Source organism: Lampris incognitus, chromosome 1 (genome assembly GCF_029633865.1).
Source record: "Lampris incognitus isolate fLamInc1 chromosome 1, fLamInc1.hap2, whole genome shotgun sequence".
NCBI classification, from domain to species: domain Eukaryota; kingdom Metazoa; phylum Chordata; class Actinopteri; order Lampriformes; family Lampridae; genus Lampris; species Lampris incognitus.
This window is the reverse complement of record NC_079211.1, coordinates 15,576,817-15,595,771: the sequence shown is the minus strand read 5'-3', so window position 1 is coordinate 15,595,771 and position 18,955 is coordinate 15,576,817. Positions and strand designations below refer to the sequence as shown.

General features: G+C 47.7%; 1 protein-coding gene and 1 long non-coding RNA gene across 2 annotated transcripts in view; one reads left to right on the top strand and one right to left on the bottom strand.

Annotated features, from left to right (window-relative positions):
* Window positions 1-18,955, bottom strand: part of LOC130107283 (TSC22 domain family protein 3-like) — a 51,170-nt gene that overhangs the window by 11,076 nt on the left and 21,139 nt on the right. The gene's annotated exons all lie outside the window — the stretch shown is intronic.
* Window positions 701-18,955, top strand: part of LOC130107298 (uncharacterized) — a 75,832-nt gene continuing 57,577 nt past the window's right edge. Inside the window, exon 1 of the long non-coding RNA XR_008809805.1 lies at window positions 701-810. This is a non-coding gene — a long non-coding RNA (uncharacterized LOC130107298). The remainder of the gene's footprint in view (window positions 811-18,955) is intronic.

The following is an 18,955-nucleotide window of genomic DNA, read 5'->3' as shown; positions in this document are numbered from 1 at the left end:
CTTTTAAATACGCTGCTAAAAACAGGACCATTTCGGACACAAACAGAGGCATTGTGTTTAGTCGATTTACGAGCGATCGGCGTCGACTCGGGTGAGATACAGCGTGGCCGCCCACTGTTTGTTCATGCCATTATCACTGCCAGTGGCTTCAGTGACCCAGAAGGGATTTGCAGCACCATCTAAGGGGAACCCTGTAAAGAACGCATTTACATTATTGTGCATAAACACACACAGAAGTTCCCATAAAAACTAAAGCTAGCAAGTAGCACCGCATCATTTTCAATTCCATAAAATGTAAAATTAATTTTGAATTTCCTATTTTCTTGTCTACTCATACTCTTATATACAATATTCTATACACTATGGCCTTAACAGTGCACTTTATATACAAAGCGTGCCATCAGCGTTCAACAACAGAGGTTTTGCATTTTATTTATAGTAAAGTACAGATGTATTTTTTATGAGAAAGAATCATTTTCCCCCCCTTTCACTTTTTTCCCTGCTTGCTTTTACTTTCTGTGTGTCCTATTTCTTTCACTTTCTCGCTTCATTCAGTGTGACGTCTGCAGCCTACCAGATCCCTAGCAAGTGCAGACCCGAGTAATAAAACCGACTCTGATTCAACATGGCAGCCAACTAGCCGGAGAACTTCGCTGCCTCCTGCTTCAGGCGCTGAGTGGGACAGCTTTGGGCTATAATCTAAAGATTTACCTCCCGCCCCAGCAGAGGGAACGAGCTGAATTTACTGCCAAAATACTGAAAATAGAACACGGGCTCATGAGGGAGCTATGCAGGCAGCCCCGCTTCACGGTGAGTCTTTGTTGGTGTACCACTTATCTCCCCTTATTCCAGAGAAGAGTTACGTTCCGGACCCCCTGTGGGAGACGTGTTCTTGTTCTAAAAACCGAGTCCCATCTGCGTTTTAGTGCAACATGCAAGCTCTTGCACATACACACACACAAACATACACGCATGCAGGCACGCGCACATACATGCAAGCAAGCGTGTAATCATACGCGTTAAGAAGGAAGTGCATCCACAGGCAAACTCACACACATGCACAACCAGGCCTAATGCAGATATGCACACACGCACGCACACATACACACACAGCTATCTGTTATGATCTGGGCTGTCAGGGTATTTTAGATGCCGAGCAGGCAGTCGTCTCTCTAACAGCTTAACAAATGCCGCGGAAAAGGTCAAAGGTCCGTGGATTCCATAGGTCACGCGTGAGTTAAATAGCAATGAGCTATATTATTAGCAGTGTCTGAGCCCGTCAACTTATCGAGGGTCGACTCGTCTACCGCCGACCCCTGTCAGATATCTATTAGGCTGCTGATCTATTGCTCAGTGTTTTTTTTTTTTTTTTTTCCGGCTCTTTCTGAACTTGAAGACTCACACCACTGAAAACCAATTACAGCTTACCGAAAGAATATATGGCAGAAAGAGCGTGTCGGGTTCGAAAAAACACCCTCGACCTTGTCAAGCCACGACATGAAACGCGTTACACGCATCTGTTGTCGAGCTGGAAAAGGTGATACCGAAAATAGAAACAAACGGCGACGTAGGACGCCAGATAGCTGCGGCTGCCAATCTGCAAGGTACAAGCGATGAATAAGCAGTTGTGTGGCGTCGCAGAACAAAGTGCACAGAGGTCAACCCCTCCTTTCTGTATACACCTGTGTGTGTTCCTTCACTTTTTGCCTCATCAGTGTGTGTGTGTGTGTGGGGGGGGGCACTTTGGAAAGGAGGTTAGCTAAGAAACTTTGACACCATACCAACCTTTGACACAAACTTCTGGGAATTCCATCACAAGGCTGTGAAGAAACCAAGGAAATGCACTGTATATACAGCAGATGCTGACATGTCCATGACTTCGCCAGGGAAATGCAATAAAGGTGGCAGACCAGGGATCTTACGAAGTTCTCGGCTCTCGATTTGTAGCGTGAACCTTGCAGTATGTGGTTAATCGTGTCATCACTAAAGATTAATCATGGCTTGTTTTGCAGAAGGGAGTCGCAGGCAAGAAAATAAGTGACCGGTGAGAATGGAGGACAGCCAGAAGCCGAGGGCTGACAAAACTCCTTATCCTCCCCCTCCTTTTCTTCGTCCAGACACCGTCCACCGGCCTCACCCTTCCTCTTCCCATCACCTCGTTCACATCTCATTTCTCCCTCTGCCTTTCATCACCCTCCCCCCTTTTCACTCCTTTCTCTGTTCTTCTACACCATACCGCCCGTCACAGTTACACTTTTTTCCCTTCACCCTCCATCCATCCATCCATCCATCCATCCATCCATCCATCCATCCATCCATCCATCCATCCACCCGCCTCGACGACAGACTGTCCATCCCGCCCGCCGCCCCCCCACCTCTTTCCCCACAGCTGTGTGACCCGTGTCACCAGCAACTGGGACGTGGCAGGAGGGAGGCAGGCCCCAATGAGCCATCCCTGGTGAGTGTTTATGTGTGTTCATTTGAGTGTGTGTGTGTGTTTGCTTAAGCCGTACATGTGTGCGTTTCTGTCTCAGCACACTTGCAATGGCGCACACGCCGAGGTGCACTCTGCCTTGTCAGCACCATCTGGATTTAGCCGGCTGACGGACGACCCGCTGCCTGGAGCCGTCAGCGTCCTGCAAACACTGGACCTTTCCCACAGTCTCCAGCAGATTCATCCGCTGAGCAACAAGGCTAAATCCTTTGTCACCTGTGGGAGGATGATGAAGCAACAAGCGAGTTCTCACAGACAACGTGAGGGAGTCACTGCCGGTCATGAAGTCTGTGAAACAAGGTTTTTACAGTTTAAAGTGACAGTCGTGAGGATTTACATGGAAAAGAATGTCTTTTTTTACATATATACCTTCTGTCACTGGTGTGTTTAAGACAATGGCTGAGCCACAAATATCCGCCTCATGAGCGGTTTTGTAGCTGTTCATTGTTGTCGGGTTGGACTTTCCCGGGGAAAATAACGTTTCACGTCCTCACAATAGAAGCCCAATGCAGAAGTATAAGGCAGGTAGCAGCGGGTTTGCTGAAAACGCACAGTTATGGGTAACAAGAAGAAATCGCAAATCAAACTCATGGGCAACCTTAACTGACAGGTACTAGAACATCAGTGGGTAAAACTCAGGTTCAACCTTGTGTATTTTTTGCCCCCCCCCCCAATTTCTCCCCAATTGTATCCAGCCAATTACCCCACTCTTCCAAGCCATCCCGGTCACTGCTCCACCCTCTCTGCCGATCCGGGGAGGGCTGCAGACTACCACACGCCTCCTCCGATACATGTGGAGTCGCCAGCTGCTTCTTTTCACCTGACAGTGAGGAGTTTCACCAGGGGGATGTAGCGCGTGGGAGGATCATGCTCTTCCCCCCAGTTCCCCCTCCCCCTTGAACAGGCGCCTGACCGACCAGAGGAGGTGCTAGTGCAGCGGCCAGGACGCATACTCACATCTGGCTTCCCACCCACAGACACGGCCAATTATGTCTGTTGGATGCCCATCCAAGCCAGTGTATTACAGGGATTCGAACTGGCGATCCCCGTGTTGATAGGCAACGGAATAGACCGCCACGCTACCTGGACGCCAAATAATAACACCCCCCCCCTTTTCTCCCCAATTTGTTCTTGGCCAATTACCCTACTCTTCACATCCGGCTTCCCACCCACAGTCACAGCCAATCGTGTCTGTAGAGACACCCGACCAAGCCGGAGGTAACACGGGGATTCGAACCACTGACCCCCATGTTGGTAGGCAGCAGAATAGACCGCTACGCTACCCAGGCAAATAATAACTTTTCTTATGTTTTATCAAGCCAGGGCCTGGTACCCAGCTTCTAGTGATCGTAATGTATTTTGCAAATTATATCATTCGCTGTCAACAGTACCACAACCATTACTCAGGTCCGAGCAGAACCCGGATCAGCTCTCTTCCACTCATACTGTACGCAGCGTGCTATGAATCACGGGGAGGGTTTTTGCAAATCTGCAAGATTATAAAATAGCATTTACTGAATGAAATGTGCAACAGAAGACCGATTTACTTTGTCAAATTGCACTTTTGTATTCATTTAAGCACAACGTCAAGTCAAGTCACGTTTATTTGCACAGCCCAATAAATCAGAGTTAATTTCCAGAGGGACTTACATTCACACAGTGATAAACAAGTAGAAACAAGAGATGAGGACAACTCCCTGTTTTAAAACCCCCCATCATAAAAATAATCCAAAAAAATAATGCAGTACATTAGTCTAGGTACTAAAGTAGCTTCCAGTATACATAAGGAGTGTCTTTATATGATAACTTGACTGGATTTATCCAGGGGTGAAATGGTCACACGCGAATATGGATATAAATCTTCTGACTAATGCGGGGATATATTAAAAGTATTACAGACACACCTTCAGTGTGATCCTCGGGACTAAGAAGGACAATAGTTACCAGGAATACTTTAGTCTCCCAGTCTCTCTAGTCTCTCCATGTGGGCACAACTACTGAACAATCCAGACCAGTATCCACATTTGCAGTACAAGCACTGCAAGCACATTCCCTCATACAGTGGATACAGAAAGTCTACACACCCCTGTATAAAGGCAAGATTTTTGTGATACAAAAAAAAAAAAGAAACCAAGATAAATCACGTCAGAACTTTTTCCACCCTTAATGTGAAATTGCAGCCTGTAAAATTCCAGTGAAAGACAAACAAACCTTTTAGGCACACCCCTGAACTGATAGGTTGAAGCCCCTTTGGATTTTATTGCAGCACTCCGTCTTTTCGGGTAAGACTATCTCAGCTTGGCACATCTTGACTTGACAATATTTTCCCACTCTTCCTTGCAAAAACGTTCTAGATCCGTCAAACTGCGAGGACATTTCCTGTGCACAGCCCTCGTTGGGTCACGCCACAGATTTTCTGTTGGATTCAGGTCTGGGCTCTGCCTGGGCCGTTCCAAAACGTTGATCTTCTTTTGGCGAGGCCGTTCCGTTTGTTGATTTGGATGTATGCTTTGGGTCGTTGTCGTGCTGAAAGGTGAAATTCCTCTTCATTTTCCATCTTTCTAGCAGACGCCTGAAGGTTTTGCGCCAAAATCAACAGGTATTTGGAGCTGTTCATGATTCCCTCCACCTTGACTAAGGCCCTGATTCCAGCTGAAGAAAAGCAGCCCTGACGTGTGATACTGCCACCACCATGCTTCACCTTGGTTATGGTGTTCCTCTGGTGGTGTGCTGTGTTGGTTTTGTGCCAAACATACCTTTTGGAATTATGGCCAAAGAATTCAATCTTGGTCTCATCAGACCGTAGCATTTTTCCACATGGTTTTGTGAGACTGGATGTGTCGTTTCGCAAAATGTAACCGAGGATGTTTGTGTGAAAAGGCTTCCATCCTGCCACCCTACCCCATAGCCAAGACATATTACGAATAGAGGAGATTGCTGTCACATGTAGGCAGTAGCATACCATGGGGTTTCAGTCAGGGCCTGCAGTAAGGAACTTTACCCCCCCCACCCACACACAAACATATTTCTCATATGGGTGCCGATACAGCCAACACAGCCACATACAAAATACACTATGTGCACTACTGCATCAACACCAACAAGACAGCTGATCTTCAACAACCACAAGGCACACCACTGTGCACTACAGCAGCTGTTGCAGCATCGCCATCAGATCTTCCTTTATGTCACTCAGCAACCAGCTTTCACACGCACAGCATGTGGCACAAAAACGCCGAACCATCGGAGACCGTCAACGCCATAAGTTCCGAGCAAAGGACCCTGGCGGAAGTAAATAAATAAATAAAAATGAAACCTCTGTCAGCAGCGATATCTCAGAAATGTAATCGGTGATTAGTTTATAGCGCTCATATCTTAGCCGACTTTACTAGGTGTGTCACAAATAAGGATGAAATAAAAAGCTAAATAAAATGTTGACTCTGACTTAATGTAAATAAAAAGAATGATAAAATGAATCGCAAAAGTAATTAATTAATCTTACCTTAATAAATGTGTCTTTGATTGGCATTCTCTGCGTAAGCATGGTTTAAAGAATGCGTGAGGTGTGAGCAGTCTCACCGCACATTCTGTTTTTATAAATATCTGGCCTGGGAACACCTTGGGATCCCCCAGGAGGAGCTGGAGGGCGTTGCTGGGGAGAGGGACATCTGGAGTGCCCTACTTAGCTTGCCGCCACCGTGACCCGATCCTGGAGAAGTGGCTGATAATGAAACGAGTTTATGTGCGGGAACTGGCGTATGCATGGTTTTTGTGCGTACACACATTGTTTATGCATGTGGCCCCTACAGTTGGAAGTTCTGCCTGACTTGAGAGACTCATAGCAGCCTTCTCTCGCGAAATTAATTCAGTAATATAGTCTGTTTGGGAGAACAAGTAAAAGATGCGGACAATCCTCCCAGATTCCCATCCCCCCCCCCCAAAAAAAACAAAGTAGATCAGCAACAAGGTCGCCAGTAGCTGTGACTGTGGTGGCTATTGCGCTTAGTTCACTCACAACCCACCAAAGGCTCAGCTCAAAGTTGATGAAGACACAGGGGTTAGCACCGATACATCACAGGGCCCCTGGGGTGTCCTGTCACTACACATCAAAATGTGATTGAACAATGATACAGTCACTCAAAGTAGTAATCAGTTTGCAGCTTCGGGCTTCAGTTAAAGGCTAGCAATACCACCGGTGCTGATCCAAGGAGCTGTGATGTGTTTAGATGACGTTCTGATATAGAAAAGCCCTGCTCAGCCCCACAGGAAAACAAGTGATTGAATTCAGACACACTTCATTATAACTATGAAAAACAAATTGTGATTTTGATTTTGACAGGGCCAGCAGAGAAGGCCCTGATGGCCCACCACTGCATGTAGGGAGCAACCGGTACTTGCCAGAAATCCCTGCAGCTCCTTTAAGGTTGCTGTAGGCCTCTTGGCAGCCTCCCTGACCAGTTTTCTTCTTGTCTTCTCATCAATTTTGGAGGGACGTCCTGTTCTTGGTTACGTCACTGTTGTGCCATATTTTCCCCACTTGTTGATGATTGTCTTCGCCATGTTCCACGGTATATCTGATGCCTTGGAAATTCATTTTGGACCCCTCTCCTGATCGATACCTTTCAACTATGCGGCCCTATTCATGCTTTCTAAGCTCTTTGTGGTCCAGGGCTTTTGCAGTTGGATGCAACCAAGATGATGTCAGGAACATCCTACAGGAACAGCTGAACTTTATTTGGGGTCACTTTAACTGTTGGCAGGTGTACGCGACCTACTATTTAACACGAGTTTGAACGTGATTGGTTAATTCTGAACTCGGCCACATCCCCCATTATAAAAGGGTGTGCACACTTATGCAAGAAGGTTCTTGTAAGTTTGGTAATTTAATTTCCTTTTTTCAAAAAAGGTTTCAGTTTATTTTTCACTTTTATAGGTTGCAATTCCACATTAAAGGTGGAAAAAGTTCTGACATGATTTATCCTGGTTTCATCTTTTTACATCTCAAAACCCGGCCATTTTAACAGGGGTGTGTAGACTTTTTATGTCCACTGTATTATATGGTTACAGTCACTGTATGGGGCTCGCCCGCTATCTGCTTTTAAACTGGCAGCAACTATTCACCTCTCCGTCAGGACTTTTTATCTATAGGGAAAGGCTGCCGAGGACTTTGATTTACTGCAATGGAGCCTGCATCTGTGCAGGCGGACATCAAGCAATGTTCTGTTCATATGTAAATGCGCACATAAATTCAGCCAAGCTGTACAGTTGCGAGGGTCTTTTTTTATATCTCTCAAGGGGGAACCTGATATAACTCAAAGAGCAGTTGGGGAACAGTTCAGAGCAGACCTCATGTATATTCAGCATCTTGCACATCCGTCCAGTCCAAATGGCATCCTGGATTAAAACCATTCGACATCGGGGCTGGCGGAAAAAAACCACAGGGGTACACACTACGTTGAGTACAGTGAATCATGTGTTGACAGAAGGGAAGGGTAAAGCCTGAGAAAAGGGTGTACACAATACGCCCAAGGCTTTCGGAGCCCTTACCGAAGAGAGACGGGCTGAGAAAAGCCGTGGAACGTTCCAGATGTGGAGACACGCTGATCTATTGACTGCTAAAAGGAAACACGCTGAAGTTTAATGGCAAAAGAAGCTTTAATGAGAAGCAGCAATTAAGCCTTCCACTTCTGCTCAAGGAGAGAGGCGGACATGTACGTATCCAGATGTCGGCCACCCACCCGGCTGAGTCCCGTAAACAAAAACACGGCAGGCTATAAATGCAACTATATTACATAGTGTTTCTCGACGTTGAAAAGGTAATGAGGACCTGTAGCAGTGTAAAAACTGAATTTAAGTGAACAAAAAAGAAACTGTCTAGACAAAAATATACAAGGATGCAGTTCTGTGTAGTACGTCTTCCTCCATGAAGATTCGCAGGCTTCCCAATCGGTGTTATTTTAGGAAAGAAATGTACGAATGATCAGTTAAGCAGGTATCTCATGTTTTTTGTTTACAGTGATCAAAAATGTGATCCTTTGCCACCCTGCAGCTGTTTGCAGGATGTTTATCTAGCTACAGACTATGCCTGTCAGGATGTATTTATCCACCCACATCAAGCAGCATTCGAATCCTTGATAAGTCATACACCTCACAGAATCGGCTGAGAGCAATAAGTCAGGACTGATCGATGAACTGTGGTTACACAACAGACCACTATAGAGCTGAAACCTACAGTGGGATGCCCGTTCACCCTCCAGTACAATACAGCACATGACCATCATGGCATGGAGAGCTTATATAAGTTTGGTTAATCATGAATATGCACACATGGCTAGACTATGGATAAAGTAAATGTTGAAATACATACCTGCCACCCAGCCAAATGCCTTGAGAATCAGTTTATTTGACCCGCCATGTAAATATGGAGCTAAGCAATGCTTAATCTTTATTCTGCTCCGACTCCTTTTGTCATCAAGTGAAAAATCAAATTGGTTGGTGAAATTCCAAATCCACGGCCTAATGTTTTGACTCCCAACAACACAACTACTGGTCAAAATTCAAACCTGTCTTACAGATGTTAAAAAACGGTCTGTTTCATAACATTCTTCAGCTAAACTCTGATGAATCAGAAGCCATTATCAAAGGTCCAGACTCCTCCGGCGAGCACTTTTCCTCTCACTTGGGTTCTCTTTCCCACTGCATCAAAACCCAGTGCAGAAATCTGGCTGTTATCTGTGATAACAAACTTAACTTTGGCCAACAGCTGAAGTCGGTAGTTCAATCACGCTTTCTGCAACTTCACAATATCAAAAATTAGATCTTTTTCACTCGCCAAGAATCTGGAAACATCCCGCGTTGACCACTGTAACTCACTGTATTCCTCAATATAACCTCTCCAGTGGTGGTCTGTTCCATTGCCTACCAACACAGGGATCGCCAGTTCGAATCCCCGTGTTACCTCCGGCTTGGTCAGGTATCCCTACAGACACAACTGGCCGTGTCTGCGGGTGGGAAGCCGGATGTGGGTATGTGTCCTGGTCACTGCACTAGCGCCTCCTCTGGTCGGTCGGGGCGCCTGTTCGGGGGGGCGGGGACTGAGGGGAATAGCGGGATCCTCCCACGCGCTATGTTCCCCTGGCGAAACTACTCGCTGTCAGGTGAAAAGAAGCAGCTGGTGACTCCACATGTATCAAAGGAGACGTGGTAGTCTGCAGCCCTCCCCGGATCGGCAGAGGGGGTGGCGCAGTGACTGGGACAACTTGGAAGAGTGGAGTAATTGGCCAGACGCAACTGGGGAGAAAAATTGGGGGGGGGGGGGCTCTCCAACTTTAACTAGTTCAAAATGCTGCAGCAAGACTACTTACAAAGTCCAATAGGAGAGTTCACATTATGCCTATTTTAGCATCTCTACATTGGTTACCTGTCCGTTTTAGAAGTAATTTAAAAAATTTTATGATTACTTCTAATGCACAGTTGAGGTTGGCCCCAAGTTACATCGCTGACTTACTGACCTCTTATGAGCCTGAATGTAGTCCGAGATCCTCCGGCAGAGGTCTGTTAGTAAGTCCGAGGTCAAAGCTAGAAAGCAGAGGAGACCGGGCCTTTGGAGTCAGGGCCGTACGACTCTGAAACGACCTGCTGGAGGAGATCAAGCATGCGCCTTTTCCGAATGTCTTTCTCTTGAATCTGTTCTTCTGTTTTTAGTACGGATACAGATATAATTTACAGTGTCTATGTGGATAAGACTTAGTTCCTTGCACACACCGCCTTATTCTACGTGGATGTGCTACCTGCAGAAGTTTTGTAATGGCTCGTGGAGTTTGTGTGCACACATATCGAAGACTCAAGACACACATAGTCGCACTCAGAAACATCTGTAACAACTGAGGTTAAGGCTGGTTATGTAATAGCTCACACAGTAATAGCTGGGCATGATTCATCTATTTCTCCAAGTTCACAAGGTCGCTCTTCGTTTGTGAGATTTTGTTCTGCGTCTGGAAGTTCCCATTTCCTGAGTTGCGAAATCGTGCAAAGCAGTTTGGATACGTGCAAAACATTTTCAAATCTAATTCTCCTTTATTTGTGGTTTTTTTTCCTCCCCCGGGACTGATACCGGCTCGCCATGAATAATATTGCACCAAAAACACTGTTTCAGGGTGTGACGTAGATGGGAACGATCGCCATCAAAAGCTGCAGAGCCGGCAGGGAGGTTCTTTGGGAGTTGACAGGAAACCAACCCTATCCTGAGTTCAAAAACTTGCGACCAAGCCCTTCGAACACAGACGCAAGTCTTTCAAGATCCGCTGATTTGTCATCCGGGCCTTTTTGTTTTCCTCTTCTTTGGCTTCGGCACACTGGTAGATGTGCAGCTGAGCCGGGAGTTTGGGAGTGGATGCTGGCCTGATCCCAGGAAGCCCTGGTTGGGATGCCAAGACCTTTTTTGGATTTGGTGAATTTCACAAAAGGAGTCGAAAAAGATATCGGGCAGCAGGTGACATAGGATTCCAGGATGCTGCAGATTAGCATGTCATTTTGAAGTCAGATTTTCCTTTAACATGCCTCGCAACAAGCTTCTCAGTGCCATCCTGCTTTGAACGAATACGAATGTCTAGGCTGTGGAAGAGTAGGGTTCGGCTGCCGACATTCACAACAGTAATTTCATTACTTCTTTACCGGTCGACATAATTGCGCAAGTTTGAGGTGGAGACAACCACTGTTGACATGCAGGGGCAATACGTTTTCCTGCTGGCTTGTAACACAAACACACCTAAACGTGACACGGCACCGCAGAGTAAACGCCCGTCCCGCAAAATTAATTCTGATTTCTCCTGCGCTTTAAATTCCACCTCCGTTTCCCTTCAGCACCGTGTTGGCCAACAAGACGCTTCCTTTCATTCTGGGCGATTCTCGGCAACATGCTGGCTGTGAACAAGAGAACATAGATCAGCTCTGCCACTGAGCTCTCTCGCGAAGAAAAAACAGGAAATATGTCCACTTAAGCCGACTCTTGAACTTGCAGCCGGCCAAAGTGCACGAGACAAATTGTCCCTTGGAGATGTCACCTTCCCCGTCTCAAGGCAACACAGCAGAGTTGGTAAACACGAGCCGCCGTTCCAGTTATTGTATGAAATCTTTGGTACACAATGTAAAGGCTTAAACTGGCCTATCTCCAACATGTACCGGGGGAGGGGGTGTGTGTGTGTGTCCAAAGTTCACTTGTGAAACTGCAGTGCACTTGTGTCTGTTTTTCACATGCACTCATGCACGCACAGGTACAGAGTCGCACACCCGTGCAAGCACAGACAGTCGGTTTGGGCATGCACTCTAGCAGCATAAATTGGCACGCAAGCGCACGCAACAGGTCACACACGCGGAGACTCGTGTTTGTCTGTGCAGAAGCAGACATTAGCATGCACCCCTGCACACACGCCACACAAGCAGTATGTTCTCTGGTTCGCTCACCTTCTGCATCGTGCCCTGCACATGTGGATTTACAATGTCTGGCAGGCAGTCCCTCACATTCTTGCGCTGTGTAATAGCGTAGAAAATTTCTTAACAACTTAACACCCCCAAAGCACAGGGGCACGGAGCTATACGTTCGCTGTGGTTCAATTCATGCTCAAAATGAGATGTTCCTAAACAATGAGGGATTTCCAACGCAACGGACTCGATTCTCGAAGAGAGAGGGGAAACTCATTCGGCCAAATGCCATCTCCTGCCATCAATCATATCGCCACATCTTCCTTTCAAAGCGTGCGATAAGCCGAGAAGACAACGATCCGGCCCGGGGAGAGGTTTTGGCCGTAACGCCTCAGATCTGCGGGTATGAAAATACGAGGCTGACGTAAGAACCCCGCTCAGATCTTCCCTGTGCGTAAGAGCCATGTATCGCTCCGGAGATGGGGCAGATATTTGCCCACGTAAATGCCGTTTGGGTGCCAGCAAGCTGTCACCTTATCTCCCGCTCCGATCAAGGACTTCAAGCATAGTTAAGAGAAGGTTCCCACCGACACGGCAGCGTCTTGTTACCGGGCGCGAGACACAACCTAATCCTCCGGAGAGAAGGTTTAAAAAGTGTACGCTAATAGGAGACTCGCTTACGCACGACGCAACATAGCAGAGATCCAAGGAAAAATGTACCCGCCGCAGAAAAACGGAGAGACACTGGGAGGGGGGTCAGGGCAGGTAAAACACCGAGGCCATGCATTCTGTCTTAATGTGCTGAGACAAGGATGTCCTTGGCATCAACCCTGTAAAAACACACCAAAGCACACCAGCGCGCTGGGGCTCACGATGGAGTAGCTGGAATTTGCCCAGCCCATCAATTACATGTGACTGTTATATGACAGAAGGAGTTACATTTATAGGCAGTAATGTCTATGGGTGGGTGTGTGTGTGGGGGGGGGGGGACATGTAAGTGTGTATTCAACTTTTTATGAAAGAAGGCTAGAATATGTTTTGAGAGTATATTATTTTGTCTAGGCACGGTGTTGCATTGGTTAGCACGGCCGCCTCACAGGAAGAAGGTCCTGGGTTCGAGCCCCGGGGTAGTCCAACCTTGGGGGGTCGTCCCGGGTCTTCCTCTGTGTGGAGTTTGCATGTTCTCCCCGTGTCTGCGTGGGTTTCCTCCGGGGGCTCCGGTTTCCTCCCACAGTCCAACATGTAGGTCAGGTGAATCGGCTGTACTAAATTGTCCATAGATGTGTGTGTATGTGTGTCTGTGTGTTGTGAATCTGTTTAAATTTTGCAGCATGAATGTGCTACTCATCCAGGGCTGTTGGATGCAAGGTAACTAATGGAAAGGAACTCTGGATTTCACCAAGTCCTTAGCTGCCTGGACTCATAATAAGACTACTGCTTTGCATCTATTTTTATTCTGTTTTTTTGTACCACGTACAGGTGTATGGGTGTGTACTTCTGCAGAGGGTTAAGCGTAAAGGCTGAGCCAAGAGTGACACGAGGAAGGCTTATGGGGTTTCAATGGCTTCCTGAAAACTACAATCCTGAAGACTTACAAGCAAACAGCCGTCCTCTCTGATACTTCCTGTTGCTGAGTGTGAGTAAATCTCAAAAACACCAGTCTGACAACAATATGAATCAATACACACACACACACACACAATAATCCATAAATAATACACACACACACACACACACACACACACACACACACACACACACACACACACACACACTGTCACTATAATTATGAAGAAAACAGAACGCCAGCTCGGTGACTTTATGCAAACAGGTAACCTCCATGCTTTCTATGACCCCCGTGTCTAGAATATATCATAAACACATTGATAATGTGTCGCAATCTGTTTATAACACTGTATAATTATGGTTATAAGCACTCATAAATCTTCATAATGCGTCATGATTTGATGATGAACAACTGAATGATGGACATTTATCTTTCTCTAATGTAATGCTCCTCTGAAACACCCACTCTAAAGACTCAGCTGACTCAATAGATAATAACTGAAACAGTTTCTACTCTACCTGTCATCGCTCCACCCCCTCTGCCGATCCGGGGAGGGCTGCAGACTACCACATGCCTGCTCCGATACATGTGGAGTCGCCAGCCGCTTCTTTTCACCTGACAGTGAGGAGTTCGCCAGGGGGGCGTAGCACGTGGGAGGATCATGCTATTCCTCCGAGTCCCCTCTCCCCGTCAAACAGGCGCCCCGACCCACCAGAGGAGGTGCTAGTGCAGTGACCGGGACACATACCCACATCCGGCCTCCCACCCACAGACACGGTAGGACCCCCGACCAAGCCGGAAGTAACATGGGGATTCGATCTGGCGATTCCCGTGCTGGTAGGCAAGGCGATAGACCGCCACACCACCCAGACGTCCTGCATTATGAATATTTATGAGTGGTTATAACCATGATTATACAGTGCTATAAACAGATAATGCATTATAAGTATGTTTATAATGCATTATAGACATGGCGTGATAGACTTTGTTATCAGGCCAACAGCAGGAGGAATGAAGGACATTCTGTACCCGCTGCTGTATGTAAAGGGAACAGCTAATCCATGAATAATTAAATCATAAATGCTATTGTAGTTGCTCATTTGTGTGGTTACTCTTACGTAACACGTTCCTGGGACACATGCTGTGCAGCGTATAGCCTTTTATGTGCAAGCAGATATCGCAGAACACGCAACAGATACGACAGATGTCGATGACTTACATTCAGGCTCAACCATATACTGTTAGTGTGGCGGTGGTGGGGACACTGCTGAGACAGCAGCCCTGGTCCCCCGGATGGGTTTATGGGATTTGTAGTGATCACACAGTAGCTCAGTGCAGCCATATGGGTCTGCATGTTAAACAAAAGGGACCCTGGGTTGGTGCTGCTTAATAATCCAGGTAAAAACTCACAGGAGATTGAATCAGTTCATCTGGGCACTGCGCTTATTGAGAGAAACGTTTCATCGCTCATCTAAATGACCTCTTCAGTCTAAACGTTACATCCTGATGAACTGATCTGACCTTCTGTGAAAAGGGACCCTGGACTGTATTGTAGGGGCACTGCAAGATGTTTACTCACACTGGGTATCATGCAAGCTACACCCCTAACCGTCTCTCTGAACACCATCCAGCCATCCATTATCCAAGCCGCTTATCCCAATCGGGGTCGCAGGATGCTGGAGCCTATCCCTGGAGTTACTGGGCGGCAGGCGGGGCGACACCCTGGACAGGCCGCCAGGCCATCACAGGGCCGACACACATTCACACCTAGGGACATTTTAGTACGGCCGATTCACTTGACCCCTACATGTCGTTGGACTGTGGGAGGAAACCGGAGCCCCCGGAGGAAACCCAGGCAGACACGGGGAGAACATGCAAACTCCACACAGAGGACGACCTGGGACGACCCCCAAGGTCAGACTACCCCGGGGCTCGAACCCAGGACCTTCTCGCTGTGAGGCGACCGCGCTAACCACCGTGCCACCTTTGAACACCAGTTAATCCTAATCAATCATGTCCATGAAAAGCATTTCATAAATGGTGAGACCAGCAGCATGTGGTTGCCGGGAGTTGGGCTGGATAATGAACGGTACACAAAGAATTGGAAGTCTTTACGAGGTTCTCCGTCAACCTCCTTCAGTGTAAAACCCGCCAGTTGTCCCGATAGTCGTAGATCGGTTACGAACCGCCCCCGTTAGTTGCCGTTAAACGAGGATCTGTATGAATTCGACTTGGCTGCTGTCGATGCTGCCACGCTCCTGCTTTACTGTCACAGTAAACTCACCTGGGAAGCACACATGCATGTCAAAATAGATAAGAGGCCCAATGCTGAGATTTTACAGAACTGAAACAAATTTGGGTCTTCCACAAGTTCACACACCCACAGCCTGTCCCTGCACTGACCTGCAAACACACACACACACGGACACACAAACACACTTTAACATCCCCACACAGACACATAGGCACACACACAAATAAACACGCAGAGATGAATGCACCTCAAAATACACAAAAAAAAAAGCCTTTTTGTGTCACACACACTCAAACAGAAACACAAATAACAACATGTGTGTGCGTGATTGACATTTAAAACAGTTCATGTGTGCGCTTCAGCGTACGTAAGGAATTGTCTTTTTCACACCGCGGTTTACTGAGTGTGGTATTGTCTTTTTGTCAGGGCTGTAATTATGGTGCCGCCGCAGAGGAAGGAGTACAGTGTGGCGCCTGCGAGCGAGCTGCCAGAAAATACAAGAAACAAAGACGGACGCACACAAACCCCCCCCCCCCCCCCACTCAAAACAGTATCACATGTGCCCTTCGCTTCGGGGATATTCTCTCACGGAAAGTATTGTCGTGTGTGGGGTAGGTGACGGGCAGATCCTCCATGTCCACATCTTGTCTCTTTTCTGCCACCTTGTGAACAATATTTTCTCCCGCCGTCTCTCTCCGCACTTCCTCCATCATTTTCTCTCTCTCTCTCTCTCTCTCTCTCTCTCTCTCTCTCTCTCTCTTTCTTGCTTCACCGTCCCCTCTCCTTCACTTCACCCCGGCACCCACCCGGCTCCGCTGCTTTACCGCCCCTCCCCACGGCTTTTGTTGTTCTATCCGTTTACACTGCGAGCGGTAAATCTCACCCGACTGGCATGCGGCGAGGCTGCCGAGACAGACTCTTCCCCGAGGTAATTATCCTGTCTCTGACCTGTCTCGCTGCGCTCTCGTCTGGTACACACTAACCTATTTGTGGCACAACTGCCGGCTGGTTTGCCATGCATATTCTGTCGACGGCACAAGAGGGGGGTGTGTGTGCAACTCTGTGTGTGTGTGTGTGCATAAAACCCCACAAGGGGAGCGAGGGGTGAGACGGGAGACCGGCCCCCCTGCACAGAGGTCCAAGATACCTGTGTTTACTTTGCAAGTGTACCGTGTTAGCGCCGTCTTGGTTCGAGAGAGGAGCGCGGCGCACGTACACCCGAGCTGCCCCGTCATGCCCCTTGATCTTGTTGTTGTGAAATTAAACCCTGAGTACAGTACATCTAACCAGCTTTCACGGTGCGTAAAGCATAACAGCACCAACTGTCCAAACTCTCACACACACACACACACATGCACGCACGCACACACACACACGTGTGCTCTCATGCCCCAGCCAGCAACACGCTTGGGTTGTTTTTCTCCCGTTTTGTCCGTCTGACGAATAGCAATATGAAAGCACAAGGATGGACCCTCCCTGCCAACCCCCCCCCCCCCCATGCAAACAATGAGACACACAAATCTGCCCAAACAGTCGAGATAAACCCGTTCAGTTTATTTTCCGTTGTCTCCTCTTTGTGTGTGTGTGTGTGTGTGTGTGTGTGTGTGTGTGTGTGTGTGTGAGAGACGTTAACATGGAACCCGTAGAAGCGTAGCGAGATACACACATTTCCTTTTCTGGGAGATTAAACTGACCACATTGTAGGGTAATATTTCCTCCGCCCGGCCAAAAGGACATTGCGTTACTGGCCAGCTGCAGGACAATAACATCTGGTGACGGCAAAGAAATGGCAACTTTTTTGATCTCGGCTCTCAGAACCGGCCGCTCCGCGTTTCTCTGCTGGCGGAGGCCGGCGGAGAGGAGCGGCGGGGAACGGACGCAGAACTCGGGTGCAGGTCCACACACCAAGTGGGGTTTTGTTTTTTCCACCGCAAAAGGAAAATGTTTGCAGTATCACCTTTCGCGGTGGCACAGTTCACCACAAAGCTCTGTGTCTGTCCTCTGAGGCCCCGGGACAACCCTTCGCTTTGTGCCCGAGACAGGGCGAGCCCGGCTGACAGCTACCAAACACCAAAACAGGGAAATGCAAAAATGAGGAAGAGAGAAAGAGAGCAGGGGGAAGAGAAAGAGGGAGGGAGGGAGGGAGGGAGAGAGGAGAGGGCTTTCACAGCTGTTGTTAGGCAGTGTTTCCTCTGATAGGAGACTTTGGCCGTACTCCCAGTTCTTTAGGTAAACTGTCGAAAAACATGGTTACCTTGATATGAAGTGTGTGTGTGTGGGGGGGGGGGGAGGGGGAGGGGAGTGACTTGACATGACTAAGACATTAAACTTGAGTTGCATTTTTTTTTTCTCCTTATCTTCACCGAGTAGTCTGCAGTCTGCACGGGAGTCTCTTTAACACACCAAACAAAGCACCCACAACAACTCATTTTCCGCTATTAGTTCAGTCAACAACGCCGCCGACTCAAAACACCAGCGTACCGGCACCGGCCGTCCATCACTCCTGTCACCTGCAAATTTGTCACGCATGTCTAGACAACACAAATGGCCGCCCTAGGACTGTGACACGCGTGTCCCCCGGCTCGATCTGGACATTTTTCCAGTCTTGACATTGTGCGGAGGGAGACAATGCTGTCATCTGCAAAACTAGTTAGGCCTCTTATCATGGGATCAAGATGATAAGCAGAATTAGAGTCTTTAATCCGCCCTGTCTGCACCGCCTCCATGATGAGCACGTCCAGTACGGGACGCTCAAGAGCAGCTCTATGTCTTTACCTGCTGCACACCTGGGGGGGGGGGGGGACGACACATTTTTCATTTCAAGAATTTTACACATGGGTTCGAGTCCTTCCTTACAGACCGTATTTCTGAACATAAACGACTGGGACGGCAGAGATGCCAGGAACTTAAGTCTGTATTCGGAAGAAACTGAACGACACGGGCATCAGTTTTCTATTCAGAACAGAAACACAGCGTCCGAGACCCGAACGCTGACCCGAAATGCAACGTCCCTTTAAAAAAAAAAGAAAGAAAAGAAGAAAAGGTCCATGACAGACCATTCTGGATACAAATGAGGAACTCATCGTGCTTGCTGCATTTCCCCTTAGCCGTCCGCCGTCTCCTAAGCTGCCGCATTTGTCTCCAGAGGCGCTGCGCTGATCTAGTTTCGATAAAACACAAAATGTAGAACGGCCAGGCCGGTTCGAGAGCAGAAAGAAGT